General features: G+C 43.8%; 1 long non-coding RNA gene across 1 annotated transcript in view; it reads right to left on the bottom strand.

The window, feature by feature from the left end:
• Positions 1 to 6947: 6947 nt before the first annotated feature.
• The window catches only part of LOC122458554, a 57520-nt gene continuing 43270 nt past the window's right edge, over positions 6948 to 21197 (bottom strand). Inside the window, exon 3 of the long non-coding RNA XR_006278599.1 lies at positions 6948 to 7023. This is a non-coding gene — a long non-coding RNA (uncharacterized LOC122458554). The remainder of the gene's footprint in view (positions 7024 to 21197) is intronic.

Genomic DNA, 21197 nt, shown 5'->3' with positions numbered 1-21197 from the left:
CTCTCCTGCCGACAAACAGCGGCTTCACTGCGCGCCTTTTAGCGGCACGGCTCTTGCAGCACAGCCATGTTATTAAAAGCTGTGTAGTGTAGACAAAGCCTATCAAAGGATTTCCCTATCTATCAGGGTGGATGTGTTTGGTTGCAGGTTGTACATGCTGGAGGCAGAAAGCCAGAAAAGGAGTGGTGAGAATGATCCTGAGAGGAAACAGATGGTCAGGGCTTCTTGAGCACAAAGGTTGCTGAAGTGGCAGGCTTGTGAATTTCTGAGCAAGGAAACTGACTGCTGTTTGTTTCTACTGTGTGTAGGAAAATAGGACTTTGTGCATATACTTTATAAATAAACATGATACCACCATGGAAACACCTGACTCAGACAATGTTCCCTCTAATTTTTCCCATCCATGTGCGGAATAAATTTTGTTATGTGCAGTGAGGTATGTGCGGATATAATATATATTTTTAAAAAGTTACTATAGGGATAATTATTCTAGCCAGGACAGGTTAGGCATTTTAGAACTCACTACTTAAAGAATTAAATTGAAGTGTAAGAGAAATAAAAATTATAAAATGCACAGAGTAGTCAAAACACTAAAACAACACCCTTTGAAAGAATAAAATTACAGAGAATATATGTGCATTGCAGGAAGTACCAAGAAGTAGCAACAACAATAATACAAGTATGTGTTGGGAGATGAGTGTGAAAGAGACTCTGTGTGTGTGTGTGTGTGTGTGTGTGTGTGTGTGTGTGTGTGTGTGTGTGTGTGTGTGTGTGTGTGTGTGTGTGTGAGAGAGTGAGTGAGAGAGAGAGAAATCAGCTAAACTGTTGTTGGTCAAATTTTCCAAAATATTGTGTGTGCTGGCTGTTGGGGAAGTCTCAGAGACCGTGTGCACTCACTCACCGCCTGGAGGCTCCTTCAGAACTCAGACTGCAGTAGCTCTCTCCTGCTCTGTGTCATGAGCCAGACTGTCCCCTCTACCCTGCTTTGCACAATGGGAAGGGGGGACACCCTCTCCCCTGCTTTGCACAGGGAAGGGGGACACCCTGACATCAGTACCCCGCCCTTCCCCCCCCCACCTCTGCACAGCAGCCAGGTCCTGGGAGCAGCTGCAGGAGCAATGTGGCTACAAAGCAGTGGGGGAGGGGCACCTGAAGACACACTGCTAGATGTGCGCGGCTCTGCTAATCAAGTGCGTGGCCCTTGAATCTCTCCTGGTCAGCCGCCCAACCGCATAGCTTAGAGGGAACACAGGACTCAGATCATTTTCTCATCCTAACAGAAACAACCTTGCAAGGCCTGAATATTGACTAACCACCCAAGCCAAAGGGGTAATGGTTATTATTTCCTTTTCTTTACTGGTTCTTTGCATTTAGATGCCAGGGCAAAGACCGAGTTTGTTGATTGCAGAAGTTATCACGTATCCACAGTGGATTTTGGTGGGTTCTATCTTAGCCAAGCTTAGCTGCAAAGACACAGCATTCTTCCATGTGACTGTGATGGGGTTAAGGGCAGGGGTATTGTAAAATAGGGGCCTACCCCACCCTAAGTTATCTCAGTGGGATGAGAAGTGACTCATCTCTCACCATCCTGGCGTTACCCAGAGTAACTCCAGGCAACTTCCTTTCCCCAGATCTACCTAGAGAGGCTACACCAGTGGAACCTTCCTGCTGGTCCCGAGAACTCTGGGATGGGTTTTAGGCTGCAACCCAACTATCCTCCCTCTTGAGGGACATCACAGCTATTCATGAGACCATGGGACTGAGCCTGAACACTGGAGATTATGATGAGGAAGGGAGCTTGCAAATCACCTTGCCCTGTTGTCATGGTACCTTCTCCCCAGTTGCTCCTCTTACCCGCATCAGGTCTGTCTGAGAAATGGAGCATTCCCATCCTGTTACTAGGGAGATTTCCAATAAGTAACAGACCCCTAACTGTAACAGTGGCTTTATCTTAAACTATTAAGAAGGGCACACACACAAAACAGCCAATCAAGGAAAACAGACTTATCTTTCTCAGAAACAGCCTAAAAACGAGAGAAAACTTGTTAGCAGGTTTCAAAATATACCAAGCAGTTGAAAGGTTTTAAAATATACTAGAGTAATCCTTACACTGCTTCCTACACCTGGATGAAAAGACATCTTAAACTAATTACTCTCTCTATATATATACATACATAAACACAAAACCACCCCACCTCCCTCTTTGAACAGTTACCGACTCTTCTGAGGGGTGGTGAAACTCGGCTCTTTGGTTTGATAGCCCCAGAAGGGGTGTGTGATGAGCTTAATGCCCCACGCACCAGTTTATGACTTCGCTTGGCACTCCACACAAATCATCACAGCAGTGTCCAGACCCTCCTCTTTTTTTTTTTTTTTGTGGAAGCCCAAAATCATTCCTACAACAAAGATCCTGGTTTGAAAGGATGTTGTTCCAGACTAGGCTTGGGTGACTGAAATGACCCACCTCCCAAGTGGGAGAATGCACCGGCCGAGCACTCACCTGCAGGAGTGATCCACCCGTACACTACCCCCCGTAGTCATGGGTCAACTGAAAAAGAGGAAAGAAAAAAAACTGTCCTTCTCTGAACTCTGGACTCCCCTCCCTGCTGCGAGTGGGGCTGCCATTGCCCAGACTGCACAGCTCATGCAGGTTTCTGCCTCAGAACTGGACTGGACAAGACAAGCCTCTGCAGACCCAGCTGCAGTTTCCCTGCAGGATTGACCACCTTCTTCCAAGCCCAGGGGCTGCCAGCACCTCGCCGGCCAATGCTAGTCACGCTCCCTGCAAGGCTGGTCTCAGGGCTTATTGGGGGAGTTACTAGGTGTCCACAGCTCACCCCCCCACTGCCCCTCTTCCTCCCCTTCTCCAGGGTCTCTGTGACTGTCTCTTGCTTCCTTAAAGAGCATCTGGAATGCCACAGGCTGCTCCCTTCAGGCCCCTCCTTCCCTTGGGCTGTTGTTTTGCCCCCCACCCCCCATGGGCCCTGCCCGCTGGGTCTGTCACCCTGTTATTGGTGGGTTCCTGCTTCCGGCATGACCCTCCTGCCCCCATTTGCTGGCTCTCACACATACTACTGGGCCATCGGGCAGCCTCCTCCAGCCTCCCACACAGCTTTTTGCCTGCTGGCTGACAGTCACAGAGCCTCACCCACCTGGGGCTGCTCTTGCTGTCTCCTTCCCTCAGTATGCATGTATGCAGGCTGGGACTTGAACTGGGGCTCCCTGATTGGCTCAGCTGCCTGGTCAATGGGACTCACCTGGGGTGCTGGCTACTCCCCATGGGCCCTCGTCTGGAGCCCTCTGATTGTCTAGAGGCCCTGTCAGTCCCAGGATTCCAACTCTTCATTGGCCCCTCCCCTCTCACCTGGTATGGAGAGAAGGCATCAATCCCCCCACACTCCCTCCCCCCACAATGTTTTAGTAAGGGGCCAACAGTCCCCTTACGTGATCATCTGTCTTTCCTGGGACTCCTAAAGGCTGATACCTGCCCCCGCAGTTCACAAGATCCTCACAAAGCACACAAAGAGTCCTCAAATCATTTCAGGCTTCGTGGTGTTGTGGCATTGTGCAATGACGGGGTGACTGCGTGTCAACAAACCACATCACAACCTTCTCATGGATTGCCTTGACAACATATCATGATGGTGCAAATGTCAGGATGGTGCACTATGATGGGCACAGTATAAATACATCAGTAGAAAGATCAGATAGACTATGGAAAGTACCACAGTTCATATGAAACGAGCTAAGTATGAAAAAGGGTGCTATATCTGCTGGTACAAGGTCAGAGCTCTCCATTTCAGCTGAAAAAATACCCTAGCCTAGACACAATCTAAACAGATCCCTAGTAAACAGCACATTTATTACTAAGGATGATTGCAGAGAATAGATTGATTGTCGTGCATTTCCGTGACTTTATGCCATGGTTAAATAGCGCACCTGGGTTGTCCAAATGGCACACCTTGTTTTGTCTGCAGCCCAATCCACAGTAAATAACAGTTCTAAATTGGTGCCTTAGTATACATTTTCCCAGTGTGTAGCCCATTTTCTCCCCATTTCAAGTTAGTTCCCTTCTCAGAGCTGCTAAATGAGAACATTTAACACGAGATGCTTGTTTATTTAATTCTGTACTGTGTTTATTATTTGAGTAATTCACAGAATAAATGTGAACATCTCTTGACTCATGGCTCAGGACGATCATTTAACGAGCACGTTTGAGTTTTCACTGGGCCACTGGCCAATTAAAAGGATGCTAGTGGGTGTTTGTTAGCCTCTCCTCACAGTCAGTAAAGGAATTTCTCTTTTTAGTTCCTAATCAGTCTCAGAATCTCTTCAATGATGTCCAGAGCTGGGCAAACTGGTTGTGGTGAATAGTTTGATATCCAGACCCCTTTTCTGTTGGTGATTTTTGCCACGAATAGACTGATTTTTTACAAAACTGTTAGTCACAGTTATTTGACAAATGCTTTATACAAAACATATTTCAGCCTCTGAGTTGCTCCCAAACTGTTCACCAGTGCTATGGCTAGGAGTATTCGCTATTCTTTGTTTGCTGTTTCTGCTGTGTGTACCCTGTCTCATGCAATTGTTTCTACTCCCCAACTAGACGACCTCAGAGCCCACAGAAGGGCTTTCAACATGGCTTTTGAACATGCACCACCGTTCCTGCAAATATATGCTTACTCATGTATTCACACACAAAACCATGTCTACACTCCCCTTTCTTCCTGCACCCCAGCTTCTCCTTGCTGAAGCCCAGACCCGAGTTCTTTCTGTCCTTTCAGGACTTTTCAAAAAGCATTACACAGAGTAAAACTTCAGGGCTATTATATGTAAAACAATAAATGGATGTTAACGGTTCCCAGTCAATTTCAAAGAGAGAGCGCCATACACTCGCTTAGTAAAACAGAGATGTAACGCACACAAAATACCCTGTAAATAGTATAAAACATTGTTAACAGTAATTGGGATACTATGAATAACTTTTCTGTGCTCTCTTGTGCTTTATAGGATGGAGTATAAAAGAGCAATATTGTGCGAGACACAGGGAAAGCGTCTCTGAGTGTGTTAACTGTTTTACAATTACTGTGTGCCTTCAGAGAGTGTTAAACCAGAAGCTTCACACCTTTGGGGTGGAGTTTAGGAAGAGGGTGTGTTTAAGTACAAGGGAGTCTGAAGGGTCAGCCCTGTACCCAGAAGGATTAGGCAATTGGACAACAAGCACTAGCTCTCAGAAGGGAGTGTTAGTGTGCAGAGCTGCAGTCTGAGAGTGTGTCTAGGGATCCCAAGATGGGAGCAGTGGCCGGGATCTCTTCAGGCTGCAGACGCTTAAACCACCAAAGCTTGGATTCCCCTCACAGCAGTCCAGTGGGAGGCCATGAAGGGGGCCTGGCCAGATCTGTGACAAACCCTCATGTCCCCATATCTAATAGTCTAGTGGTTAAGGTACTCACCTGGGATATGCAAAAAGAAAAGGAGTACTTGTAGCACCTGAGAGATTAACAAATTTATTTGAGAATAAGCTTTTGTGAGCTACAGCTCACTTCATCAGATGCATGCAGTGGAAAATACAGTGGGGAGATTTTATATACACAGAGGACATGAAACAATGGGTGTTACTATACACACCTGGGATATGGGAAACTAGGTTCAGTTCCCCACTCTGAAGCAAGGACTTGAACCCAGGTTTTCCCCCTCCCTGGTGAGTGCTCTAACCACCAGTCTTTCAGCTACTCTGGAGTGGGTCTCTCTCCATCTCTCCTGTAGAAGCTGTTCCATTTTACATAAATATTTAAATAGTCATTGGAGCAGAGCTTGGAACCTGAGTGTCCCCCTCCCCTAGTGAGAACTCGAACCACCATGCTCTACAGTCATTCTCACTATTTTGCTCTGGCCCAATGACTATTCAAGTCCAAATTTATCTCCCTTTTCCCTCCACTGACATCACTAGAGTCATTCCAAACAGCCAGCATGTAACTGAATAGCAGAATTTCGCTCTTCAGACTGTGGATCTCTGTGTTGCTAGTGCAGCATTCCTTGAAGACTGGCATTACTCCAAGACATCAACATGAGACTTGCTTGTTTTATGGTAAGAGATTCTCCTTACTTTGCCAGTCTTCCCTCAATGCACTGAAACATGATAGACATGATGACAAAACATGGCTGATATAAAATGTTTACAATACAAGTACAAATCTGTGCCAATCTTCTCCAGCCAGATAATCTTCCACAGCAGTATAAAGAGCTACATATAGCACTTCTTATTTACAGATCTAGAAAGACTGAGCCTGATTCTGATCTCACACTGTTTTATACTGGTGTAACTCCATTGCCTACACTTACATAACTGAGAACAGGAGGAGAACCATAAAAAAACATAAAAAAATAAATAAAACCAACAGCTTATACACTTACTTTGAAGATTTACAAGCAAATTGAATAGCCTATAGAACCAGCAGAAGTCCTTTTGCATCTGTATTTCTGTCTAAAATATGTAGGAAGACAGGATATGTGGATACCTCTAAATCCTGCCTACTTGCACCTCCAACTGCCTTCAGTATATTGCAAGAATCTGTAAACACTTGAACACAAAAATGTGTTTTCCCTTCCTTCTGCGAGCCACCTGCTTTCTGTCAACATGGAGCACAACCTTTTTCATAACAAGTTCAATGAGCAAAAACATAAAACATCTGTCCTGCAACTGGATCCCAGCCCATGACAAAGAAAGAATCCAATCCACATTAAACAGCTGTGTAGAGCATTAGCTGTTTGCTCTGCACTTCATAGATCTTCAGTGGACAATTCCCTACTGAAGCCATCCAGAGAGTGCATTCAGTGCTGAAAGAAAGAAAAATAATCATTGGTAAAATAATATCGAAAGCAGGAAACTTAAATCCAGAAGAGAGGAAATTCAGACTGGAGTTTGCCACTGCATTGTTTACTCACCCCTTTGTGCCTAGGTGTTAAAGCTGATGATTTAAATGGAAAGAGGATTGGGCTCTTCAATTCCAAAATTCCTACTGCCTTAAAAAGGAGCAGAAATAAATAATTTTGGATCAAGTCATTCACAACATTTTGCTCCGATAATTTCAAAACATTTTGTTTCAATTTCAGCCTTTTAATTTTTTTTGACACTGTTTTGGCAAGAAATTAAATTACATGACTAAATGAAAAATCCTTTCAAACAGAAAAATGTAAATTTCAATTCTGAAAGGGTCAAAACAGCATTTCAAAACTTGTTTTTTCAAAAAAAAAATTCCTAAACAGGAAATTCCTACAAAAGTTTTGGCTTTGGTGAACCAGCATTTTCTGTCAAAAAAGAATTTTATCAAAAAAATCCTGACCACCTCTTGGATATGTCTACACTGCAGCTGTGAACATACTGCTCAGTGTAGGGAGACAGAGGTGTTAGCTCTGCACAAGCTAGCACCCTAAAAATTCCAGTGGGGCTATGACTGCACAAACAGCAGCTCAGGTTAGCCCCTCTTGTACATAAACACGGGGGTTAAGTGAGACTGTACTTGGTGGCTAGCCTGAGCCGCCTTCTGTGCCACACTGCTATTTTTAACATGGTAGCTTGAGCACACCTGGTGTGTGTCTGACTATCCGCGCTGGGAAGCATGCTCCCAGCTGCAATGTCGACCTATCCCTAGTGGCTATGTCAAAGCACAAGAAACTTTATCAAGAATCACATTCAATTGTCCTCAGAACAGGGGCATAGACTAGGTGCCCTAATAGCTCTTTTTCATCTCCAAACACCTCTAAGCTTTAGCTGTACTAAGCCTACTGAGATTCAGGGGAAAATTCATCCCGCATTTAAATACACACTATTCCCCTGACTTCAGTGGAGTTGTTTCCTCCTTATTACAAACTGAAATTTGGCTCTGAAAATCCATAAACATTCCTTGGCTGGCAAAATGAGTCCAGCTTATAGTCTCTTTTCCGCTGACCATCTGTTACAATACTCCTCTTTCTTAAGATGTGTCAGCCCACAAAAAGTATATTGGCTCAGTCATAACATTTCCAAAAGGGTTTTTCTGTTGTCTCTCCAGATATGGGGGGAAGCTCTTTGCCAATGTGTAATTTCTTTCCTAATCCCACTGAAATGACACATACTGGTGAGCTAAGGGCTCCCGCAGCAGTGTTAGTCAACAGCATGTGCGACTTTGTATAATGGGTGCTTCATCTGGCAGTCATCAGCGACAGAGAGCAAGAACATCCTTCTTTTTTCTATGACATTATTAGGCATTAAGAGCACTATACAGCAGTGCATTTCAACTTCTTTATTTTCTCTCTCTAAAAGCAGCCTGGCCACCTGGTATGCAGTGCACACAGTCAAATTCCAAATGTAATGTGTTTTGTAGTGAAAGAGATTAGAAGACTGCTGTAATGAATCTCATTACCAATGTCTTTATATCCTCGTCTAGTTGGAAGAGAGATCATCCAGACCTAGGGATAGCACTTTTTAGAAAAAAAGTATCTACCGCTCAACTCTGTTGCTACATGAAGAATTGTCCCGCTTGGCTTGATGCTCTATCCTGCTTCTCTTTTTAACCCGCTAGAGGCTGGGTTTTCAAAAGAGGTCAGGGCCAGATTTTCAAGGGTTCATCACCCACAACTGGGGTCAGCTTTTTAAGTAGTTTGTTCTCATTTAGACACACAAAATAAGAGCCAAATTTTCAGACATGCTCAAAATTGCCAACCACTTTTGAAAATCTGGACCTAGATTTTCCAGTTTTTGCCAAATTAGTGGAAACCAAAGTGGGGAGAGGATCATCAAATAATCAATTACAATATTCAAAACTAGTCTAATTGCTATATTTATTTCTGGGTCCAGTCCCCATTCAGAAGAGGCTTATTTACCAGTTCTATTCAGATGCAGCCAAAATCTCGCAGCAGTGACTCCTGTTACGGAAAAGCGGATTTTCATTCATACTCGCCTTGTTCTCAGAAGAGGGAGAGACAGAAATCAGCTAAACCATTGTTGGTGAAATTTTAAAGAATAATATACCTAAAGGCAGCACTAGAGCTTGGAAAATTTGAGACCCAAAATGAAAGTTTTTGAAAGATCTGAAAGCCCGTGGATAATTAGAATGAGACCATTATGCAACTTTGACTATAGTGATTGTTCCTGCTCCTGCTCTAGCATTTTGCCAGAAGCTGGGAATGGGTGACAGGGGATGGATCACTTGATGATTACCTGTTCTGTTCATTCCCTCTGGGGCACCTGGCATCGGCCACTGTCCGAAGACAGGATACTGGGCTAGATGGACCTTTGGTCTGATCCAGTATGGCCATTCTTATGTTCTTATGCACACACAGACTCCAATCTGACAAGCGACTTGGCACAGACAGACCCATGTCCAAACTGAGTCCCATTGCCTTCCACTCAGTGGGTCTACTCTCACACACTTAGCTTGACACATGCTAAAGTACCTTGTAGAATCAAGCCCCAAGTGATTCGTAACTCTGTGGCAGAATTGGAAATAAACTCCAGCTCTCCTGGCTCTTATGCCCATTCCTAAAAGAAGAGATCCCTGAATATGGGTGTTCTGGTAAAATCAAGATGGTAGAATGCTACTACGGCACAACCACTCCCAAAGTTCAGGCCCTGCACATGTAACCCATTGGTGATTTAGTGTTACCGCATTTACTGTGCCGGATTCATAGAGGCTATGACAAAGGGCCTTGGTTCTGTAGTTCAGGCTACAGTAGCTCATGCTTTTATCTCTGGAGGCCCCCAGTTTGATCCCCAGTGTTGATGGTTGACACACTCCTATGCAATACAAGTTTTTCTGATGTGCTGTCTCCAGCCTGTGCAATAGAACAGGAAACCTTTTGGGTCAAATTGAGCCTTTGTTTACTTGTGTGCCACTCCAACTGAAGCTAACAGGAGCCACAGATGTATGCATCCCAGGGGAGAATTTAGCTCTTCATGCTACTATAACTGAACCTGCTCAGAAATGCATTTGTAAGCATACTGTGTGGGTGCAATTGCTCTGGACAGAACAATTAGACTGTCAGAGAGAAAAGTAAAAACTGATTAACTCACCACTGTTATTCAAACAGTGTGAGACCTGATGGAATTAAGATGGCAGCTTTACCTCCATCTTTCAAGGTTTAAAGCCTGTGGATAAATTCAGGTCAGCTAACAAAGCAGAGTAAGAGCGTGCACAAATGGTGAGTCATAGTTATTTACTACAAGGAATGGTTCCCTTGTCTTGAGTAGGACAACTGGAAGGAAGAATGATTTACATCATGTTCTCTACACTTTCAGTGGGAGGGAACACGGTGGAGGTGGTGAGTGGTGAAATAACTTGGCTACTAAAAATCCAGGAAGGCTTCTATGTCAATTCCTCATGCACCTTCCACCATTGGATATCTGGTCACAAAGAGATCTAATTGCTGGACATTTCATTGTGCAAATCATCTCATGCTCATATCCCGTAGCAACAAATTACATAGAAAATCTATGAAGCCAATCAGGTGCCTGAATTTCTGAGTTGTTTCGTTGGAGGATCCAAATAAACAATACACCACCCCTTTTGAGGATGTGGAAATACACTTTACTCCTTGCTCAGGTGAATGCTCCCACGTGGGGATTTTATGAATGCTAAAAATGGGGCGACCACGATTGGGCTATACTGGAACTTGATGGTTTCAGTGGATAACCTAAGTTTATCTAATGTGGCTATTTTACGAGTCTGTATCACACCTTTATATCAATGGACTGTGCTAGCTATTTTCCAAACTATTTGGTACTACACTTTACAAATTAGAAAGAAAATCAAGATTGGTTTGGTGCAAAGGATTTTACTGGCCACGAAAGGGCTAACCACTCCATAGGGGAATATTATCCATCACAAAGTTTGACACAGCTCATAGTTCTTCTGGGTAATATTTTCATATTGTGAAATGCGTCAGATCACAGAGAAGAAGGGTGATTTTGGGTGATAAGGCACTGCAGAGGGACTAAGGAGACCTGGTTCCAATTCTTAGCTCTGCCCCAGACTGTCTGTGTGACCTTGGGCAAGTCATTTCGTCTCTCCGTGCCTCCATCCTCAGATGGGGATATCATCATCTCCTCTTTTCTGCCATCTTTGCATGCCCTGTCCTGAGGAGCAGGAAATATCTTTTATTATGTGTGTTACAGCACCCAGAGCATTGGGGCTCCATTCACAGTTGGGGGGATCTCTAGGCCCTTCTGTAATATAAACAACCATCAGACATATCCTACCAGCACTGAAGAGAAAAGGAGCCAACTAACTCTGTATACACCATAAACAAAGAGTCTTGCATGTGGGGTGAATCCTAGAATTTGTTTCATTGTTTTACTTTTGTATCACCGAGGCTTGAAAGGCACAAGTTACCTAATCCTGCTGCTATCCTTCATCTCTTGCTACAGTCTATCAGCATTGTAAATCAGCATATCTGGAAGTGAAGCACTCCCTATATGAATGGGCTATTCATCTTCTGACACTGCACAGGCAGAGCATGTGAAATGTCGAGAGATTAGACACTGCCAGAGTGAGAGATTTCTCAATGCAATTAAAGTGTGGAGAACACATAAATCATGGATTTAAATGATTCCATCCACAGAGCCATTTCCTCCTCCCCTTCCGTATACCCAGGCAGTATGAACTCCACATCGTTGCAAGCAATCTGGAATCCAATTGAAAAGCTGCTTTTTGGAACGTGTCATGAGCATACAGATTGAATTGTCCAGCATGCAGAGGCTTTCTTAATGGGTTATGATTGACGAGGCAGCAATAGACCATGATGACAGGAGAGGCAGCCCCAGCAAAACAGCCCAGTGAAGCAGAGTGAGGAATAGAGGCGAGATGAAACAGCAATATTTGAATAAAACTGTTATCAGAAAGACAACCATGCTGATAGAATATTAGCAGTAAGAGAGGGAATGTAAGAAAAAGTACAAGGTAAATTAAGCACTGAGGCTGTTAAAGGTCTGGTTATTTTCCAGTTAGTTGCCTCCTAATTGTTCATTAAACTATAATATCCAAAAAACCAGCCCTCAAAACCAGTCAGTGAGGTTTCACATATAGGCTGGAGATCGCTCAGCTGTAACCCGTATGCTGACACATTGGAGAGGATGCCTCATTGATGAGAATCCATATACAAGCAAGTGGAGCAGCTTTTGAGTGTAGAAAGTGCTAGGAAGGAACAGTGTTGCCAACACATGATTTTATCGCAAGTGCCATACGATATTTGGTGTTTATCTTAAAGCCCCAGCTATCAGAGTCAAGTGATTAGGAGAGAATCTCACTTTTCATTTGTTTTTACAAAGAGTAAGTTTCTAGCACTCACAGCTGAGGGGGAAAGCTTGAAAATATGACCTGCATGCACCCCGGAGGGCTCAGAAACCAACTAACAAATACCTTAACTCCAACATCTATTGGTTTGTTAAAATGTCATGACTTTAGGGGCCTGACTCAGGAGTTGGCGATACTGTACACTTCCCTCGGCTGATTTTCCAGAGAGAGACTTTGTACAACAAGGAAGAAAATGTATGAAAGCAATAATGTGAAACACTGCCTCTTCCAGAAGAGATCCTGGAAAGCTTTGGGGATGACACTGCAGAACGCTTGTAAAACCTGCTCCTTTCCCTTGGTTGTTGGCCCTGTTCTGGTGTATAATCCCCACTGATCCATCCTTTGGGGCGGCTTTTGATGTAGCTGATTTTCTAGAGGTGCTGAGCACCTGTAACACCTATTGTTTGCAGTGCAGTTGTAGCCATGTTGGTCCCAGGATATGAGAGAGACAAAGATATTATCCCATCCATGTTGTAACTTCTAATGATATTAAATGGAGTCAAGAGTGGAAATAATCCCTACATCTAAAAGGGCACCACTTCTTCAACTGGGAAATAATCAGTTGTGGACATAGATGCTAAAAATACAGATGGCTTTTCTCAGTGCAGGCATATTTATGAACAGCCCCTTGACTTTGACCAGACACCATGTGAGATGTCCTTGGGGTGGCTTGCCTCATTTCCACTGGGCACAATTAAAAATTAAAAAGCCCCCACTAGCTCTGCTCTTAAAGGGCCAGATCCTCAGCTGGGATAAGTCATTGTAGCTACACTGACTTTAAAGGAGCTACCTTGATTTACACCAGCTAAGCTCTGGCCCATAATGTTTAAAATAAGCTATGTGTATGTGCCAGGCTCAAGTGTGCCACATATTAGAGAGTCGGTGAATAGTAGCTTTCTAACTGAGCTGTAAAACAGTGGATTTAGTGGAAACAAACATTCAAAGACTAAAAAGGTGGCTGAAGACACTCTACCTTGACCCTCACACTGTACCTGAGGTGTGCTCCAATAGTATATTAATGTGCATCATTAATGTGTTCCTAGTTGTGACAATGAAGTGTAAGCTCTTTGGGGCAGGGGCCTTTTAACTGGTTGTTCTAAGCCATCTGCTATGCAGCATTTTGCTGCTATATTATTGGTTCTAAAATAATCACCTAAATCTCCTGCACGGGTTTTGTCAGTGTGCCGGGCAATAATGGAGCAACGCCTCACTATGTATGTAAACAAACAAGCAATATCTTTAATGCCATTTACCACCCAAACTGAATTCCCTCCCTCTTCCCAAAATAAAATTCCCCAACACACGGCAGCTGCTCAGACTGCACTCTCTCCCACCCTCTCTTCAAAATTGTTTGTAAGCTGGTGGCATTCTCGCCCTGCTCCCTGTACAGTGTATACACACAGAGGTCCAAAATTAACCTCTTCCTGGGATTTGCTTTTCTTACCAACTTAAACAACAAAACATTTCAACATAGGTTACTTCTATGCTCTGCTAATCCTAGGGCTTTTTCCTGCAGCTCCCGTCTCCCGCTTCTCCTGGTTCTTTCTGCTTCCACCAGATTCGAGCCCTTTTATATAAGTAGGTTTGAACTACCAGGAACACTGACCCAGCCACTAGGGTGAGTCAGTAGATTTACTCCACTTCTCTGCACAGATCCCTAGATCTTCACACTCTGTTACTATGTTCTAAGTCATTTCCCCCTGCTAATGTACATTGTTAACAATCTTACATGTACACAACACCCATTATCCCAAAGCTGTGTACTAGCACATCACTTCCTGCCACCACCAGGCGGCAGCAATTGTTTAACACAACAGTGCCCTATAGGTTGGGTCAGGAAGTGAAGTTTAGGCTGGCACCTTTTCCAACTGAAATTCAAGTGGGAATTTAGATAAAACACAATATTACACCGGCTGTCATTGAAGATACGAACAACTGCCAACAGGTGCCACCGTTATTTCCAATTGCAGATGTAGAGAAAGTGTGTGGTAACTGTGGGCTCCATTTTTAATGGGAACCACTATAATTATCCAAGCTGGAATTTGAGCAGCACAGTGGAATCAAACAGAGACTCTTACAAAGGCTTGGTCTATACTATGTATTTACTTCAGTAGAACTACATCACTTGGGGGGGTGTGAAAAATCCACCCCCCTGAGTTATACCGACCTTAACCCCTCCCTTATGGACAGCGCTATGTTGGTGGGAGAGCTTTTCCACCAACATAGCTACTGCCTTTCGCGGAAGTGGAGTTATTAAGCTGACAGGAGAGCTCTCTCCAGTTGGCTTAGAGAGTCCTTCACTGGACGTGCTACAGTAAATTTTTCAAATGTAAATTTGTAGTGTAGACCTGCCCACAGATTTTCTAGGACCATCAGTTGCTAACATTGTTGTTCTAGATCTCTGAGAGAGAGCTCTGTGCCCCCTAAAACCATGCAAGTGCATTGCCTCAGTACTGACTCATAGCAAAGAGTTACAGACTCACAGCCTGAAGATTCACTAACACTGCTTCCTATGGCACCTCCCTACAGATCTCTCATTCAAAATGCTGGCCCAGCCTGCCTCTGCTTAGCTTGTATGATCTGATAGGAACATAGTACTAAGTGGCTAAGCTACGGCTGCCCTTTTTGGCCCAAGTGATTAATTTTATTCATAGATTCATAAAATCCAAGGCCAGAAGGCCCTGCAATATTGGGCTTTAGCACTTAGCATGGTGTTGCCCCTTTTTGACTGGAGCAGCTAGTCAAAGTTTGGGACTCTTTGGGTATTTCAGTTGGAAGCAGAAATTGATGCAATCCTGTTTATTTACAATGAAAATGTACAAAGACTTGTGTCTCTGAACACAGAAGAAACCAAGAACAAAAGAAGCAGTTCATTAGCTTACAGTCCCCAAGCCTCTTTAGCCAATACCAGACCCAAAGGTGCAGTCTCAAGCTTTTTCCAGGGTCACAGTGGCTAACAGGCTCTCTTTGTTCTTATTTGTTCTCAGTTTGTGTATGATCTCTCTTCTTTCACTCACATCCCCACCCAAAACAATACTCAGGGCTTGGCTACACTTGTGAGTTACAGTGCAATAAAGGAGCCCCGGGCACACTAGCTCACTCCCCGTCCACACTGGCAAGGCACGTAGAGAGCTCTGACTCCGCAGCTACAGCGCTGCTGGTACTCCACCTCGGCAAGTGGAAGAACATTTGCTGCACCCCCGGTGGAGCGCCGTGGCGCCAGTGTGGACGAGGTGTTGCATTAGTGCGCTCTGATTGACCTCCGGAAACATCCCATAATCCCCTCAAGTCAAGTGGCCACTCTTGTCGTTGTGAAATCAGCTGCAGGAATGCAGAAATGCCCCTTGAAAGCTCCATTTTGGAGAAGCTGTTTACTGTTTGCTTTGAGTGAGTGAGAGAGAAGCAGGGGGGGAGGGGGACGGAGGGGGGTCTGAACTTACCACTCTCTCTCCTCCCACAGACACACAACACACTCCCTGTCACACTTCACCCCACCCCACCCCCCAATTTGAAAAGGATGTTGCAGTCACTTGCCTGCTGGGTAGCTGCCCATAATGCACCACTCCCAATGCCGCTGCAAGTGCTGCAAACATGGCCATGCCAGTGCACTGTCAGCTGTCAGTGTGGACAGACTGCAGCGCTTTCCCTACTGCGCTCTCCGAAGGCGGGTTTAACTCACAGCACTCTACATCTGCAAGTATAGCCATGCCCTCAGCAAAAAGCTCCTGGACACGTTCACACACACAACTTTGTCTTAGGGGAGGGCTTTTGCTTGCAGCTATGTTAACTGAAGGACAAGTTCACACCTATCAGTGTAAATGGGGATTTAACACAGCCCATAAGGAGGTTTCACCCACTGGATAACACCACCCAACAACCCACCCCAAACAGAAAGAAAAGAAATGTAACAAATTACAAATGATACAAGCTTAACTATTTACATACAGACAGTGCCCTTCTGGCAGTATAGTTTCACATCATCAACATAAAAGAATTTTATTCTCTCTTGGGTTTTTTGTCTTCCTGGATTTCCTCTCCACCACCAGGGAGGAATGCCTTTCAGTCAGCCCCTGCAGAATGCCAATGGTTATGGTGGAAGTTGCTGGCAGCGACAGACCCTGCCCTTTCTATACTAGTGGGGATTCACTTCTGTAACAACTTTTCCAGCCTCAACATCCCCAGCTACATTCTCAGATTTTGGGGGCAGCCATGCTGAAATCCTGTCCCACAAACTGTGAGAACATCGGTGTCCGGTATGAATGGGGTTTTGAAGCATGGATAGACCAAGACAGCCACAGTCCCAATAGCCTCTTCTGCTCTGAAAGTACTAAATCACACCCTGCTGACTGCAGAAATGGTTTCGCTTCTTTGATTATTTGTTGCCTGTCAGAAATATTCAGCAAAATGGCAGGAGAGCTGTTCCTGATTCAGATCCACAAGAGTTTTAGCAGCTAAGACTGCCAGGATCCTGGATCTCAAAACAGGTTTCAATTACATCCCATCTTTCCTTGGCTGAAAACCTCCCAGAACAAGTAGCTATTATAATAGGTTCTGCCTCGGGGCCAGGACAATTAGTTCATTGCAAACCAGTTGTCTTCAAACCAGTTGTCTTACCTGGGCCATATCTTTAAAGGGAATTTTCACAGACTGAATTTGAAAAACACCTTTCCTGGCATTGATTACACAGTTATTAGCCATAATGTAATCCAGGCCATTATTAGCGCATCTACTACTTCAGCCACCCAGACTTTTGGCTTGAATTTTAGAAGTCCAATCTTTATACCAAGTTTTTTCAGTTTTGGGATGGGTGCCCTTGCCCTAGTCAATGTCTCCATTTCAGACAAATTTGCGAGGTGGGGTCAGTTTTGGATCCCCCATTCCCTCACCTTTTTTTTTTTTTTTTAGCATGTTTGGTTTAATAACCATTATGTTTGAGCTTGTGTCAACTATCCCAATACACATCACAGATCCTATTTTGCACTCAATAGCCAAACTCCCATTATTGTTGTATAATTGCCCAGAACTAAAGGTTACTTCCACCAACTTTTGCCCCTTCAGGCTGGTGTTCCCCGATTCCTGAACTGGGAGAGAGGCTTTCACTAAACATCCCTTAAATGTATAAGAATCCTCCTGTTTGTAGCCAATTTTGTCACAGTACTATCATTGAACTGAACCGCTTCCTTTATTTTTTGCATTATTGTCACCTTCCTTTGTTTTACAACCCAAATTTATCATTGTTCTAATTATTCAATAGGGCCATCATGAACCAGATTAGAATCCCCTCTTTCATCATACATAGTAAACCCAATGCTGTACTTACAGGACTCATGGTGATCAGCTCCATCTACCTCGCTAGCAACTGCTTCCTCTTCTGGTGCACTTCTGGAAGAAAAGATTCAAGTTCTGTGGCAAATTCCACAGCCTCTTGGAGTGTCTTTCGTTTCCTTTCGCTAATCTTGATTTGCGAAACCAAGTCCAGATGAGCATCTATAAACTGGTCCATTGCCAGTCCATCCTGGAAAGGCCCATGGTATCTGAGTCTGACAGGAACACAAGTCTACAGATGTTCTCTGGCAGTTCAGATGGGGTTTCTTCTTTCCCTGTCCTTTTAGCTCTTAGCTGTGTCCCTACAGCAGCACAGCTGCACTGCTGCAGTGTAGATACTTACTACAGCGATGGAAGGGGCTCTGCAGCTCCACAGAGGACTTCACTCTGGCACATTCCTACAGTGCTAATTTCATTTTAAATATTCAAAGAAAAAAGAGCCCAAGTAAATGACATTTTGATATTACAATGACAGCTCCATAGAAATACCCTGCGATAGAACAAAACAAATAGGTTATATGGAGGCAGAGGTGTATGGTAATCAGAAAGAGGGGATAGAAATGTAGCCCACCCAAAACCACATGATTTTTCCTCTAGATGTCCTACCTACTTAAAACAGTTGGGGTCTAAGCCATCTTCTCCCTCCCTGCCTGCCCCAGCACGCACAGATTTCTGCTGCTAATGAGTTATGTTTGCATTATGCTCTAGCCAAATGTGATCAAGCCTCAGCTGGTTTTCCACACCCCCTGTGCTAGCACATGCACCTGAAAATTCCAAGTCAGTCCTTTGGCCACCAGGTTGGAAAAAAGTCTGCTTGGGAGCCTTTTGCTTGGAAAGTACTCCAGACATAGAATCTCTGTCGTGAAAGGATCCTTCTTTGGAAGGCACTTGGCCATGCCCAGTTTGGAGCAATATGACCTTTTTCTTTAAGATATACGCTTCCCTGTCAATGGCTCATAAATGGATGAACAGCTCAGCTCTTTTTAATAGAGTTAGGCACAGAGTAGTAATAGACTTGTGCACTTCTTTCTCTTGGCTTAATTCATCTTTCTACAAATCATTAACATTGTTGGAATAACTGCTACCACTACATAGGATTCCTTCGAACAGCAGCCTAATAGCATCGGTTTAATGTACAGTTCATGGGAAACGAGATCGGGTGAGACGCATTGCTCATATTGGAAATGTGTGGGTGGGCTGTTTTTTAAATTCTTTAAATGAAGAGATGAAAGATGCCAGATTAAACAGCTCCAGAGAATGCAAATAATTTCTTCATCCATAGGATGGGTACAGCATGGACATCAGCAAAGAGGATCAGTGCACCAACTGCAGAATAGGTGCCACCTGGACATCAGCAATGCAAGCTTCTTCCACATCCTCCATCAATGAGCCTCACACCTGTCAAAGGAACTGCTAGTAGTGCTGACAGGTGTACAGTCTTCTCATGCAAGCAAACTTAACCTCTCCGCTGAGGCTGCCAACAAAAGTGCCAGATCCAACCACATGGGTTTTTTTAGTGCTCTGAACTGCAGGTCTTGATATTTTCACAAAAGGGTGATAGTAGAATTGTTTTGCCAAACTTGTTTTCTAGATTTTTGAATCCTCTTAACAACCAAGACCCAAGAGCAGAGCTGCATGTAATGCCTCAAGATATAAAATAATCACAGCAGAGATCTCTCCTGTACAGAGACATTAGAACAATTGACCAGGTACATTAAGCTGGAAGAGGTTCAGGTTCCCCTCTGATCTCAAGGACAGGCCACTACTGAAAGCTGGATGGACCATTGATCCAATATAGTATGGCAAAGCCAGGGTTCCTACAGGCCAAATTCTGCCCTAGTGTGAGCAGGTGCTGCTCTTACTAATGTAAATTACTTTCAATAGCATTCATAGAGTCATGAATTCTAAGGCCAGAATGGACCATTGTGATTATCTAGTCTGACCTCCTGTATAACACAGGCCACAGTGTAATGGTCCTCAAAATAATTCCTTTTGAACTAGAGCAGATCTTTTAGAAAAACATCCAAGCTTGATTTAAAAATTCCCAGTAATGGCAAATCCACCACAAACATTGGTAAATTGTACCAATGGTTAATTACTCTCACTGTGAAAAATATATACCTTCTTTCCAGTCCGAATTTATCTACCTTCAACTTCCAGCCATGGGATGATGTTATATTTTTGTCTGCTAGACTGAAGAGCCCCATATCAAATATTTGTTCCCCATGTTGGTACTTATAGACTGTGATCAAGTCACCTCTTAACCTTTTCTTTGTTAAATTAAATAGATTGATCTCTTTGCATCTATCACTATAAGGCATATTTTCCAGTCCTTTAATCATTCTTGTGGCTCTTCTCTGAACCTTCCTGCAACCTTTGATTTTGTGCTATGAGTTAACCCTGCTGCACCTGGAGCATTCAAACAAGCACCTAAAGCAGTGGTTTTCAATCTTTTTTCATTTGCCAACCCCTAAACAATTTCAAATGGAGATGCGGACTCTTTTGGAAACCTTAGACGTAGTCTGTGGACCCCCCCAGAGGTCTGCAGGCCACAGGCTAAAAACCACTGACCTAAGGCAAAGAAAGGAATTCAGCTTCCTGCCATGTTTAGGTGTTAGTAACATCAAAGGGAAGAAATGGTGATCTCTGAATTTATTCCTTGGCAAATAAGACATCCTTTCAGTTTACTGACAGATTATATTTGGGCTGGATTCTATGAGTGCTCAGCAACCCCAACTGTTACTGACTCGATGACAGCTGACGGTGCTCAGCAGCCTGCAGGATTAGGCCCACTCCTGTAATTCACATCTAAATATGAATTCTATTAATGTTGGGGGAATCTGACTTTAACTGCATACATTGCATTTGATTTAAGTAGCATATTGGTTTGGACTTGCTGACAGCAGCACACAGGATGGTGTCCATCATTATTTACACATGCTAGGCCACATTTTGTGCTGCAATTCACGTGTACAACCCTAATGAAATCACTGAGACTGCACGTGTGTGCTTGAGAGCAGAATTTGATCTGTATAGTCCTGTTCCTATAGTGTTGTGTGACTATTCCAGTCATGAAATGATCATTTCCTAGCAGTGTAGTTGTCTGTGTATTAAGAGAAATAGCCCATTTAAGTACAGTAAAATTTACAAGTATTGTGCACCAATTTTAACAGGGGACAAGGAAATCAGAAGAGCATCAGAATGAACAGCTATAGTTTAAAGGCAGAGGGAGGCCAAGTTTTCTCCACACAAAACTGGGAGGGGGGGGAAGGTTTGATGTACCAAAAAACTCACAACATTGTTGTCTCATGCCATTAATGAAAGATTGTGTGCGACTCCAACATTCAGACACACTGTGATCACTCAGCTATAGTGTAAGTGCACAGACACCAGGGAGACCTGTAAAGCACGTTGTAAGACAACTGCATCCCCACCGTGAAAAGTGTGGGAAATGCCAGTTTGCTAACAGAAAGTGATTTTTTCCAGTGAATGTCTGAGTCAGATTACATGCACATCAAATCGGAGTCAGGAATGCTTAGATAG

This window comes from Dermochelys coriacea, chromosome 2 (genome assembly GCF_009764565.3).
Source record: "Dermochelys coriacea isolate rDerCor1 chromosome 2, rDerCor1.pri.v4, whole genome shotgun sequence".
Taxonomy (NCBI): domain Eukaryota; kingdom Metazoa; phylum Chordata; order Testudines; family Dermochelyidae; genus Dermochelys; species Dermochelys coriacea.
Note: the sequence above shows the minus strand (reverse complement) of the source record. Positions and strands in the feature narration are given on the sequence as shown.